Source organism: Oryctolagus cuniculus, chromosome 8 (assembly GCF_964237555.1).
Source record: "Oryctolagus cuniculus chromosome 8, mOryCun1.1, whole genome shotgun sequence".
NCBI lineage: Eukaryota > Metazoa > Chordata > Mammalia > Lagomorpha > Leporidae > Oryctolagus > Oryctolagus cuniculus.
In genome coordinates this window covers 89,221,880-89,235,335 of record NC_091439.1, presented here as the reverse complement: position 1 = coordinate 89,235,335, position 13,456 = coordinate 89,221,880, and the positions used below count along the sequence as shown (strand labels likewise).

General features: G+C 48.5%; 1 protein-coding gene across 7 annotated transcripts in view; it reads left to right on the top strand.

Moving 5' to 3' along the window:
• The window catches only part of SHROOM3 (shroom family member 3), a 350,654-nt gene that overhangs the window by 261,041 nt on the left and 76,157 nt on the right, over nucleotides 1-13,456 (top strand). The window contains exon 1 of one of the 7 annotated variants that reach the window (XM_051819660.2): nucleotides 12,163-12,806. The exons of the other annotated variants lie outside the window; for them this stretch is intronic. The gene's annotated coding sequence lies outside the window, so the exon portion shown is untranslated. Of the gene's footprint in view, nucleotides 1-12,162; nucleotides 12,807-13,456 lie in introns of those variants that run through there. 7 annotated transcript variants of the gene reach the window in all.

Below are 13,456 nucleotides of genomic sequence, written 5' to 3'. Positions count from 1 at the left end.
TGGGAAGGCAGCAAAAGATGGCCCAAATACTTGGACCCCTGCCACCTATGTGGGAGACTGGGATGGAGTTCCTAGCTTCTGGTTTAGCCTGGCCCAACTCTGACCATTGCAGGCATTTGGGGAGTGAACCAGTCCAGTGGAAGATATCTCTCTCTCTCACTCTCCCTTCCAGCCCCCCATTCCTCTGCCTTTCAAATAAAAAAAAAGTATTTTTTAAAAATGAAATGATGGACATGTGTCTAAAGGTGTGGGAACATGACTCCAAGCATACCTGTGTGTTCTGTGCACCACAGGACATCAGAGATGAATGAGGCAGAATCCCTGATCCTGAAACCCTTGTACTGTAGGATGGCACCAGTAGCTTTATTCGAAGCAGGGTGTGATGAGGGCTACAGTGGGTGACTAAAGGATGCCAGTTTGAACATACCAGGGAGGGAGAAACTGCTTCTGGATAAGGATCAACAAAGTTTGAGAAAGGAATACATTTTACAGGTCCTGGGAAGCTGGCTAGGATTTCCAAGTAGAGATTAGGGTTAAGGAAGAGGCTGAAACTCAGAAAAAAAATGTAAGCAAAATGCCTAGGAGGGAAACCAGGACATGCTTGCCAACTTCGTAATCGTTTGACTCATTCAATGTCACCATTAGAAAACCGTCCCTTGCAGCTGAATCAGGATGGAGTCAGGCAAAACTCAATTCCCTTCTTTTGGGAAAAAGCACAATTTTAAGGAAAAAAGAATGCAAGTTTCCATTTACAAAGAGGATCTTTCTGGCGTTATCTGGGGCTTTCTTGTCCTCCACGAGGCTCACCAGGCAAGGTGGGTTTTAAGTAGCTTTCCCTTTCCTCATGTCCTGAATAGCAATGAAGTCTCTGCCTACAGAGAATGGCTGTGTCGTCTACATTATGTTGCCTGTTGAGAGACCACAGAACTTGCAACCTCTTAGGAAAATAGTTTAACTTCCAAAGTATCGTGGTCATCCAGATGGTGTAAGAACAAGGCATGGGTTTTGGAGTCAGGCAGACCATTGATTCCTCATTCTCCTTCTTCACTCTCAGACGTTGGCATGCCACTTAAAAGTTGAGCTTCATTTTCTCTCCTATTAAATGGGACTGCTAATAGTTACCTTGGGGTACGACTGTAAAAATTAGAAGGTGTATAAAGCCCATGGCATTCTGTTAATGACTATTCCCAGGCACAAAATAAATGGTAGCTGCCACTGTTACTGATCAGCCGTATCTCAGCTTTTTCTGGGCAAGTACAAGGGTACTTCAGAAGCTTCCAGGAAGAGTAGAATAAAAGCTAAGTTTATTTTGGTGCAAAAAATTTTGAAGTCCATGCATAGTTATTCCCTAACATATATTTTCCATGAACTCCTTGAAGATTCCTCCCGCATATAGATTTCCAAAAATGTTTGCACCAAAATAAACTTACCTTTTAATTTCCATCTTGTGTGGACTTCTTAAAGTCCTCTTCTATGTCTTGTATTGATTCTACCATCAAGAATGGCACCCCAGAGCCTGCTATAGTCAGTTCCGTATTCTGTTATCTTCTTGTCTTTGGCCAATACAAGCACACTTTGGACACATCCCAAATGTGCTGATGACAAGAATTTTAAAAATAAGTTTTCTCTACATCTTATCTCCCGGTTCCTGGGCAGGAGCTCTTAAAGTATGCGGAATTACCTTGACATCCGGCTTGGAGTAGAACCGTTTCCTGAACCCTGCCCAGGGGAAAGTTGTGCTTGAAAACAAATAAGCTGCAAAGTAAAGAGAGATTGTTCTCTTGCTGGAATCTACCTGCGAAAGACTAAAACAGAACTTGGGGTTTGAGGCAGAAGAAAGGGATCTTAGAGAATTACCTGCTCTGAAGAGCTGGACTCTGGTTTAGTGGCTCATTGTTTATAGGGTTTTAAAGAGCAGGGAAGGTGACTTGGCTTAAGTCAATAGTTACAGTGAGAGTGCCAAAAGGGTATATAGAACCCACAGTGAATTTCTCTGTTTTTCTTTTGCCAGCCAAAGAAGCTGGTGCTGTAAGACCAAGGAAGTTGCCAATTAGCTGGTAGAAAGTTTTATTTTCAAACATAAATGTTAAGGTTTAACAAATGAAGATAAGATTTTTTTTTCCCCAAATTTAGAGCACCAAATAAGATCTGTCTCTTGAAAACCGTGTTGATATTGAATACTCTATCATCTGAACCTCAGTAGCAGCAATTCATCCAAGTCAGCTGCACTTCTGAAAGTCCCCATCAGTTTTACATCTGCAACTTCTCTTGGTTTTACCCCTTAGTTAAACTTCTGTAGCCCCCTGGGTAGCACAATGTTAATAACATTTAAATAGCTTAAAGATTTGTATGTTGACAACACTTCATAGTCTTAGGAAGAAAAATCTTTTTCTTTTTTTAAAGATTTATTTATTTAATTGAAAGGCAGAGTTACAGAGAGGCAGAGACAGAAGCAGAGAGAGAGAGAGAGAGAGGTCTTCATCTGCTGGTTCACTCCCCAGATGGCCACAACTGCTGGAGCTGTGCTGATCTGAAAGCCAGGAGCCAGGAGCTTCTTCCAGATCTTCCATGTGGGTGCAGACTTGGGCCGTCTTGTACTTACTGCTTTCCCAGGCCAAAGCAGAGAGCTGGATCAGAAGTGGAGCAGCTGGGACTCAAACCAGTGCCCAAGTGGGATGCCAGCACTGCAGGCAGTGGCTTTATCTGCTATGCCACAGTGCCAGCCCCCCAGGAAGAAAAGCCCTAAGAAGAAAACCTGGTCAGTAGAATAGATATCTTGATGTTATTGACAAACGTGATCACAGATCCATTCTGAAAGCTTAAAATTCTAGTACAATGAGAAGATTTGATGTGCCAAATCAGTGAGCATTTTTTAAAAGAACAGGAATTTGGGTTTTGCTGTTGGTGTTTTGTGGTGTTATGAAGAGATCATTGTTGACAGCCTTGATGAATTGCCAATCAGGGAAGCAGCTCTTTACAATAAATGAGTCATAGGTTTGCCAGCACTGGGAAAACACGATACTTTAATCATTAAAACAGATCTCTGTGCGTCATTGGTTCAACCTGTGTGCCAATTTATGAGTGTCCTCCGTCTCCATTTCCACCTCTGCTGTCTCCTTATTTATCACCTAAGATTTGATTCAGACACCTCAACCTGCTCTTAAAATCCTCCCTCTCCTGCCCTGCAGGTAAGCTGGGGTTTTCCATGCCAGGTCTGCTCTTGGCCCAGCCTTTCTTCCTTTTTCCCTCTGTCTCTCCCAGTGTCTCTCTGACTCTTTCTCCCCACCCAGTCCTCAGGCAGGTTCAGAAGTCAGGGCAGCAATATCCGGAGAGGCCAGGCCCCCTGTATCCACTCATTTTCCCACTGCAGCTTAAAAACGAGTGAGGCCTGCAATGGTTGTGTCAGTACTGATCATGCACAGACTTTTTTCTTGTCATTATTCCCTGTAGAGCGTAACAACTCTTTACATACCATTTACAGTGTAGAGGGTCTCATACGTCATCCAGAGATGATTGAATATGTATAAGAGCACTGTGTAGGTTATGTGCAAATACTACACCATTGTTTATAGGGGACTTGAGCATCTTGGATTTGAGGATCTGTGAGGGGTCATGGAACAGTCCCCTGTGGTAATGAAGGGGTGACTGTATTTGTTAAAATACGAATTGCAAGCCAAAGCTAGGAATGGCACTGGTTTCATCTCTAAGTCTGTTAAGCTTCTTTTTCCTTATCCCTCTCCCATCTCCAAGTCTTTATTTTCATCTTTGTCTTCAGAAACAGGCATTTCTGGGCCAGCACTGTGCTACAGCAGATGAAGCTGCTGCCTGCAATGCCGGCATCCCATACTGGTGCCTGTTCAAGTCCTGGCTGCTCCACTTCTAAGCCAGCTCCCTGCTAGTGTGCCTGGGAAGGCTGTGGAAGATGGCCCAGGTCCTCGGGCCCTTGCACCCATGTGGGAGGCCAGGAAGAAGTTCCTGGCTCTTGGCTTTGGGCCAGCCCAGCTTTGGCCATTATGGCCATTTGGGGGAGTGAACCAGTGGATGGAAGACCTCTCGCTTGCTCGCTCTCTCTCTCAATCTGCCTATCAAATAAATAAATATTAAAAAGAAAACCTAGGAATTTCATCTGAAAAAAAAATGAAAAGGATAAGAAAAGAACATGGAAGATTCTAAAAAAGAAATCAGTTCTCCCATCTTAAGCTTCTTGGAGGTCATCAGTTAGGTGACCCTGGTGGAAAACAGCGTCCGTCCTCCCACTCAGCCCAGGTCAGGTGGTGAGTGCTGTCTGGCTCAGTGCTGCCCACCATTGAGCCCGTTCTCCCCAGCGACAAGGACGCACCAGGGTCTGAATGCACTCCAGTTGAACCCATGCTGTCAAGGACCTGTCACTTGTGGGGTTTCACCTCTCAGGATCCTGGGCCGTCAGCACTGCTCGTCACCTAGATCACATGTCGTTGTTCAAAGAGCCAAACGTCCTTCACGTCCCAAGCACACTTCATCTTCCTCCAGAGTGTAGCTGCCGCTAATGGGAAGTGGCAGCTGTTACTAGTTCATGTCAGCCCTGCTCAGAGCTTCAAGGTTGAAAAGGAAAAGCACTGTCTCCAGCACAAACAACCAGAAGGCAGTTTTAAGCCAGCAAGGTTTAGTCATTTAAATTGCAGCCCGACCTCTGCCTTTTATAACTGAATCTACAAAGTGGATTTTCTTCCCTGAAATTTTGCTTGGTGACCAAAATTTAAATGAATACCGTGAGTTGAAGACTTCGCCATAGCCCTCTGACGTAGTCATCATTCTCCCCCAAAGTTCGTCGTGACTTTAAGTGCCGTCTAATTAAGGCCTGAACTCAGCAGGCCGCTCCTTTATGGCCAGTGCTGTTCTAAGTGAGTTGTAGGCTGCATGCCATCTCCAAACACCAGCAACCCTGTGATTACTCAGATTCAGTGTTCCACTCCCATTTTACAAATGAAGAATCTGCTTTATGGAGTAATTACATGACCAGCCCAAGGTCACTCATTAACTGCCCAAGCCGGGACTCAAATCTACATCTTCTGCCTCCAGAGACTTCGCAGTTAACTTAGATGCAATGCCTGCTGTCCCCAGGGCCGTGGGCTCCACCTTAGTGACAAAGGCATGAGGGTCAAAATCAGTGAGCCCAGCCCCTCCCCCTCAGTTGATCCTCCGCATGCCATCCTTGACCCTGAGCATCTGATCATGACCCTGGTGTGACAGTTTTAGCGATTTCTCTTTGCCTATGAGATATCACCTAAGTCCCAAAGATGGCCTAAAAGATCCTGGTGTCTCTCTCGGGCTGCATCGACTGCCACCTGTCCTGGGGTGTTCCTTACAGTGCCCCTTGTCGGTCTGAGCTGCTTGATGCTTTGGGACCTCTACTTCCCTTACCCCAGTGAGCTCCTGTACACCCTTCAAGACCCCTCTCAGACATCTCCTGTGCATGCTTCCCTGACATCAATATCCGCTCACAGGACACAGAACAATTAACCAAAACCCATGTGGCTTCCCCTTTTGAGCTGGGACGCACCAGGCACAGGGTTGAGTGCGCAGCATATTTGCTGGACAAATGTTGAGTGACCGACACAGCAGTAAGAGGAGCGTAACTGTTTCTTTAAAAAAAAAAAAATGAGCATAATTTCTATTTTGAGACTTCATTCAGCTGGGGGACAGAAGCTTACTGTCTGCAGTGCAAGGTCATCCTTAGGTGGATGTTGTAGGAGGGTCAGGTGAGGCTGCACTTGGGTGTCCATGCTGTAGTCTCCCCATGCTGGTGTCTGCTTGCTAGCTGCCCTGGTGCAGTCTGCAGCTTCCTCAGATGGGTCAGGAATCTGGGCCGCCTCGACTTTGCCAGAAACATTGTGCCCCTGCAGAACCACGCTGGGCCGGGGCTCGGGTAGAACGCAGAGGCTCACGCCAGCCCTGCCAGGTGCACCACACTTCTCTGACTCCCACTCCTTGTTGAGTTCCCAGCAACTCTGGGGCTGAGCCAGCTCTCCACACTCTTGTCTGAGACAGGACTCCCACATCTTCCGCCCTCAAATCCCCAAACGTCTCTGGAGCTTCCAGCTAGGACTCTGAGCCAGCCCAGCTTCCAAGTCCCATCCCCTTCCCTCTGGCTCTCCTTGCCTTTCTTTTTTTCTCCTGGAAAGCTGCGTTGTCGGTTGGGGAAAAGTGGCTCTGGACTGGCTAATCCTGTGTTCTTCTACAGCTTACGTCTCATGCCCGGACTTCTTTGTTCTATGAGTTCTGATGAGTCATCTCTTCCTTAGTCAATGAATGGGACCAACTGGGAGGAAAGAAGAGGGCTTTGGGGCGATTCAGTGGAGTGAATAAGAGCAGTTAATATCTAACTGTTACCCCTCCCCCAGAAGCACACACTCAAGATTATCCCATATAATCTTCATAAAAACCTTCTGTGGCCGGGGTAATTATTCTTATTTTACAGAGCAAAACTGAAGCTTAGTGAGATCATTTTACCTTGCCCACAGCTGCCAGACTCCTGCTCTTAACTATTGCACTCCACCATCCTTATCGCATGAGATTCACACTTCTCTAGTGAAATGGCTTCTTTAGGTTTCTCATTAAATGGTGAGCTCCTTGAAGTTAGGGCTGGCATTGCATCGATCTTGAAGTCCCCAATGCCTGGCACATAGCAGGTGCTCGGTAAGTGGTGTTTGAATTGAAATGGGCCAAGGAGAGAGAAAGATCAGAGAAGGGAAAACAGAGAAATGGGAAAATGCTCTAAAGTTCCTGTGATGGTATTCTGTAATGATAGTCTGAAATTCCTGTAATGATAGTCTGAAATTCCTGTAATGATATTCTGTCAACGGGGGTATGTGGAATTGAAAGTTTGCTGGTGTTATCTAACTTGTGTCTATAACCAAACTCCTCTTACATTGTCCTGTCCGATGATGCTAGGCGTGGAAATGGATTCCTTGTGTCCAGAAGAGGGAAAGGTGTAATGTGGTGGGTGACATAACACTAACTAGTGAGGGTCACGTGCGTGGGTGAGCAGTGACGAGGATTGCTAATTGTTGTTGTCAGTCAGTACAGCCCGGGTTGATTTTTGTTTACTCTAGACTTGTCTTCCAGGATGCTGGCGGTGTAAATTGGATAACCTATGGAATCTCACAGCTTTCTGTTACATATTTGTATGAAAGCTCTTGTTTTACCACACTGCAAAAACAGCTCTAATTACAAATATCATACTTGTTACATTTATGCATTTGGGTGGAGGGTGAAGCTTTTAGGCAATGATAGGCCCAAGTTAAAATCAAAGCAGCTTTGCTGAACAGTTTTTTCCTACTGTATAATTATCTGTTTACAAGTGTTTGATATTAAAATATTTTTTTATGTGATGTAACAAACACTAACACTGTGACATGTAAGGAAAAAGAAAGTTAATAATTTCCCAGGTAACTTAAACAAAGAATATCTCAAAAAGTCTGTGGAAAATGAAGTTAAAAGCTTATTGGTGGGGCCAGTGATGTGGTGTAGCAGGTAAAGCCGCTGCCTGAAGTACCGGCATCCCATATGGGCACCGGTTCAAGTCCCAGCTGTTCCACTTCCAATCCAGCTCTCTGCTATGGCCTGGGAAAGCAGTAGAAGATGGCCCAAGTCCTTGGGGCCCCTGAACCCACGTGGGAGACCCAGAAAAAGCCCCTGGCTCCTGCCGTTGCGCAGCTCCGGCCGTTGCGACCATTTGGGGAGTGAACCAGCGGATGAAAGACCTGTCTCTCCGCCTCTGCCTCTCTAACTCTGCCTTTCAAATAAATAAATAAGTTTTTATTTATTTATTTATTTTTTAAAAAGCTGATTGGTGTGGGGCTGGTACTGTGGTGTAGTGGGCTAAGCCTCCGCCTCCAGTGCTGGCATCCCATATGGCTGCCAGTTCAAGTCCCTGCTGCTCCACTTCCCATTCAGCATCTCTGCTGATGGCCTGGGAAAGCAGTGGAAGATGGCTCAAATGCTCGGCCCTTGCTCTCATGTGGGGGATCCAGAAAAAGCTCCTGGCTCCGGAGTGGCTCAGCACTGGCCATTGTGGCCATTTGGGGAGTGAACCAGCAGATGGAAGACCTTTCTCTCCCTGTCTCTCCTCTCTGTCCATAGTTCTACCTCTCAAATAAATAAATAAAATCATTTAAAAAAAAAAAAAAGCCTATTGGTGCAAAAAATGTTGAAGTCCATTCAGTCCAGGCACAATAGCAGGCAGCCGGTACTCGAATTGGTGCCCGCATGGGATGCCGGCGCTGCAGGCAGAGGCCTTACCCACTACACCGCAGCACCCTCCCCAGAGCACATTTCACATTTATCGGAGTTTGCTTTTCTTCTCACAGCTTCTCATTGACCTCTCTCCTTGTCTTTTGCCTGCTAGTAACATCCCTCATTCCTTTCCCTTCTCTCCACTCCTCCCTGTGTCTATCTTCATTTTTCACCTTTACCTCTTTATTTCCACATCAGCCTTGGAATATGAGGCTCTCAGGAAAATGAGTTCATACTCAAGCTTTAACAGTGCAGCCTGAGATTTGGCCATGGATGGTCTTTCTTTAAAAAAAAAAAAAAAAGACTTATTTGAAAGGCAAATTGACAGAGAAGGAGAGGGAGGAGAGAGGGAGAGAAAGATATTCCATCCACTGGTTCACTCCTCAAATGGCTGCAATGGCCAAGGATGAGCCACGCTGAAGCCAGGAGCTTCATCTGAGTCTCCCACAAGGGTACAGAGGTCCAAGCACTTGTGCAGTCCCTCTGCTGCTTTCCTAGGCGCATTAATAGGGAGCTGGATGGGAAGTGGAACAGCCAGGACTTGAATAAGTGCTCGTATGGATGCCAGTGTCACAGGCGACAGCGTAACCCTCTGTACAGCAATACCAGCCCTGGTATAAATTTTATTCTTCACTTTCTTATGCCTTTTCCAGCATAAGAAAAAGATAAAAGGGTAAGCAGAAAGCAAAATGTTAGGTTAGTAAATATTAATTGGTTAAAAATATTTCAGAATCTTGGATGCTGAATGCAATAGTTTTTTAAATTATTAAATTAAGGGCAGGTTAAGCCACTACGTGGGACATGGGCACATCCGGGTCCCTACTACTGCACCTGGGAAAGCCACAGAAGATGGCCCAGGGGAGACCCAGCTAGAGTTCCAGGATCCTGGCTTTGGCATGGCCCAGCCCTGACCGTTGCAGCTGTCTGGGGAGTGAAACAACAGATGGAAGATCTCTGTCTCTCCCTCTCTCTCTGTTACTTTACCTTTCAAATAAATGAATAAATACATCTTTTAAAAAGTATTACCTTCTTTAGATATTGAATCATGCTTACTATTTTTCAAAATTCCTCAAACTCTCCAGAAGTGTTAAGTGCAGAAGGAAGACTTGTGTTGATTCCCCAGAATTTCTCGCCCTATAATCCCATTCCTCAGGAACAGTTTACTGCAGATATTTTTCTCCTGGACACTTATACAACATTGCATAAATGTTGGCCATAACGTAGGTAGCCAATGGGGAGCTCTTCCCCCAAACAACAACCTGAACCCCTCTCCTTGGGCAAAGAGGCTGCCTCTCATTAAATGCAGCACCAGTGCTTTGCCATGAAGTTAACCATTTTCTACATGAACATGGAGGTGGCTTCCAATGTCAGGACGCGTTTCTCATCTTAACCAGACTTCCCAAAAAACAGTGCTGTCAGTTCCCATCTCCTTAACAGGCTGGGCTGCTGACCCGAGGGCCTGTTCCTTGTTCAGTGACCCCTGTAACACTGCCAGTGTCCTCTGTCTCCCTCATTGCCATGAGGACAACAGCTGGCTCACTTCCTCTACCCTCCTAAGACTTGGGCCATCTTCTACTGCTTTCCCAGGCCATAGCAGAGAGCTGGATTGGAAGTGGAGCAGCTGGGACTCAAACCGGTGCCCATATGGGATGCTGGCACTGCAGGCGGCGGCTTTACCCACTATGCCACAGCGCCAGCCCTGAAAAGTATGCTTTTTTAAAAGCATACATCTGGGGGGCTGGTGGTGTGGTACAGTGGCTTGAGGTTGCCACTTGTGACACTGGCATCCCATAGCAGAATACCAATTCAAGTCCCAGCTGCCTCCTGCTGATGCACCTGCAAAAGTGGTAGAAGATGGCCTGAGTACTTGTGCCTCTGCCACCCACATGGAAGACCTGGGTGGAGTTCCTGGCTCCTGGATTTGGCCTGGCCTGGCCCCAGTGGTTGTGGCCATTTGGGGAGTGAACCAGTAGATGGAGGATCTCTCTCTCTCTCTCTCTTTCTCCCTCCCTCCCTCCCCCCCTCCCTCTCCCTCCCCCCTAACATTCTACCTTTCAAATAAATAAATAAATCTTCTAAAAAATACAGTGTAAATTTTAAATGGTATCTGGATTATGTTTCCATTAAGTTAAAAAGAATCACAACTTTAAACCAAAGAAAAAGTGTGCCAATAGCAGGTGCTAGATGGACCACACACACCCTTTCCAAGAGCAGGCTGTGCACTTGCCCCCTCTCTGTTAAGTCCTCACACAATGTTGCAGCAGTTTAAAAAGCTTTGTTTCTTTACCCATCAATTCATTTGAGTTTGATGAATGTTTCGGAGTCTCTGTAATGCATCGTGTGTGAAAGCATTCCTAACGCAGGAACTGCTGTGCAGTATGCTTTTCAGAGGTCTTTAGTCCGAAGCTTGGGGTTTCAACCACACTCATGTGGTGTTTCAGGCTTGCCTATAAGTCGTGCTTGGTGAAGGAAGGGCTGGGCCCTTTTGCAGCTGGAGAGTGAGGCCCAGGTGAGGGAGGGTACCTGCCTCCAGCCCATGCAGAGGATTCCTGTAACCGTGTATGGCCAAGCATTCTTGGATGCATAGCTCACCTTGGCTGCCAGGGGACGGGTGGCTTTCCTGCCATCTAAAAATATCAGCTGATGCCTTTAAGCTACAGGTACAAGTCAAAAGTCCTCTTCCAGCATCTATGCTCAGATGGAAACCCAGGGAGTTTTGGTCAGAGTGATGAATTCCACTTGTATTATGCGGGCTGCGTAGGGGTCAGATGTGGACCCTGACTGTGTTTAAATCACCAATTTCAAGTGATATTTCACACAGGATGGGTGGATCTGTTTCCTCCCTTCTGAAACTTCACCTGACCCTGAACACTTAGAAAACAAGATAAAGCAGCCGCAGGAGGAAGGCATTATCTCAGCTGCCTACAGAGCCGCTGGCCAGGTGCTCCTGCCGGCACTGAGTTCACCACCAGGGTGATGGCCGAGAGCTTGATACTTTATACCCTTTAAGGGCTGACCACCCCTTCAAAGCTTAGGCTCTGAGAAGCACCTCTTTCCCTCCAAAACCTGATTCCCGCGGGACATTAGCCCACAGGCAACCTTCGCCAACGCCAAGAGCCATGATTGTGGGATCCAATGCGTGACAGGTGTGCTTGTCCGCACCATGCTTGTGATTCCAAACGTAAAACCGAATGCAGTTTTCCACGGGATCAGGCTCTATATGCCAGGGAGGGGAGGGCGAGCCGGCCGGTGAAGACTTCACTGAGGCTTTATTGGGCACTTGCTGTGGCCGCTAACGCCTCCTGCGTGCGTTCAGGATGGCACCGCGCACAGCCCAGCCAAGGCACCCAACGTGGCAGCTGCGGGTTCCAGTTCCGACAGTCAGGCTTCCTCGTTGTATCTATACGGGTGTTTGCCGCCTTAAATACAAAACCAGGCGACCTAACCACTAGGGGATTCTGCTCGATCAGGAGTGAAAACCCATTTCCAGCCTTACCTGAGGTCTTACTCTCTGCAGAGAGCATGCGCAAAGCAATTGAGAGGTGGGCCACTCTTATAACGGCGGGAAGAACCTTTGAGAAAGACCAAGCAGAAAACAGCCCCATCCTTTACCTAAAGAAGATGCCCTGGGCACGCCTATCGTGAATGCAAAGCAGACTGAAGTCTGCAACACGAGTCCCGACCGCGGAAATAATCCCCCGGCCAGGGCTCCTCCGTGACGATGCGCCTGGAAAACCAGGGCGCGCGAAGGGAGGCGACCCCGGCCGCCCGCGTCAACAGCCCCAGTGGAGCGAGGACGCACGGAGCACGCGAGGATGGTTATTTTCCTTGTAATCTTAGCTTTTCTTTTCTTTTTTTTTAAACTGTGAACTTTTTACCTTGCTTCATTCATGCTTCATTTGATCGGTTACTAACTATGGTCCCTGGAGGGTGAGCGCGGGCTCCTGCGTTTTCCTTGAGGATTCCTGTTCCTTTCCGGATGGGGTGGGGGCACATCAAAACCCCTTCTCGCGCGCCCGCGGAAGGGGCTGGGAGTGTGCGGCCCCCCTCAACACCACAAAGGGGCGAGCCGGTCGAGACTCTTCCGTCTTGGGATCCGTTTTCAAACCTTAGGGAGCCTGCTTCGCCATTGAAATGCAAATCCGTCCTGCGCGCCCGGACCAATCCGAGAGGCTTCCTGTGGGATTACCTGGAGGCGAGCGCCGAGCGAGCGAGCGACCGAGGCCCCTGCGGGAGCGGGCGCTGGCGGGCGCGGGGCTGGTGCGTGGCCCCCAGCCGGGAGGCGTGGTGTGGAGGACCGGCACCCTGGGCGCCCCCTGCGCGGGGATCGGCCCCCTGGAGCCGCGCGAGCCCCAGCGCTGTGGCGCAGGGCGCGGCTGAGCCGCCCATTGTTGAGCGCGGCCGAGCCCCGCCGGCGATGCCCCGCGCCGCCTCCTTGGAGCAGCGACGGCGGCGAGGTTTGAACTTGGCGGCGGCGCCGGCCTGGAGCCCCGCGCAGCTCTGGGGCGGCGGCGGCCTGGGGAGCGGCGATGGTGAGTTCGGGGACTACCGGGAACGCGAGGCGCTGTCGCCGAGGGGTCAGGGCGGGAGGCGTCTACTCGGGTCTTTGAGGCGCCGGGGAAGCCCTGCCCCGCGCCTGGTTCACGGGAGTGGCTTTCTCTGCCTGCGACAGGCTGGACGGAGGGCCGGCAGCGCGCTCCCCTCCGAGGGTCCCCTGACACTCCCAGGCCTTGGCTTTTTTTTTTTTTTTTTTTTTTTAAATTATTAGGTAGGCAGCAGCTGCCACTCCCAGAAGTGGACTGTTGCTTATTGACAGACAGCATGCCAACTTTTCAGAAGAAATGATCTGTGAAATATTTTAATTTTGATGAATTGCTTCTCCCCAGGGCCCCCGTTGAGTTTCGAGCGCCTTTCCTAAGTTGACTGCATGTGTGTTGTAGCGAAGCCCCAGATAGTCTGTGAGGGGTCTCGCCCCTACCCCGCCCCCACCCTGCCCCGATCTCCAGGCAGTTACTGTAGAAGTGCGTTCTGCTGTCACGCAGCAGACACTGCGTGAAAATGGAAACGCGCCGCACAAACTTGCTCTGCTCCCCACTGCCCGGCTGGACGTGGGGGTGGGGAGAGGGAGCGCGGTGTAAAACTTAAGTAGGTTGAGCGAGCATCCTTTGGAAGTTGGGTCTCT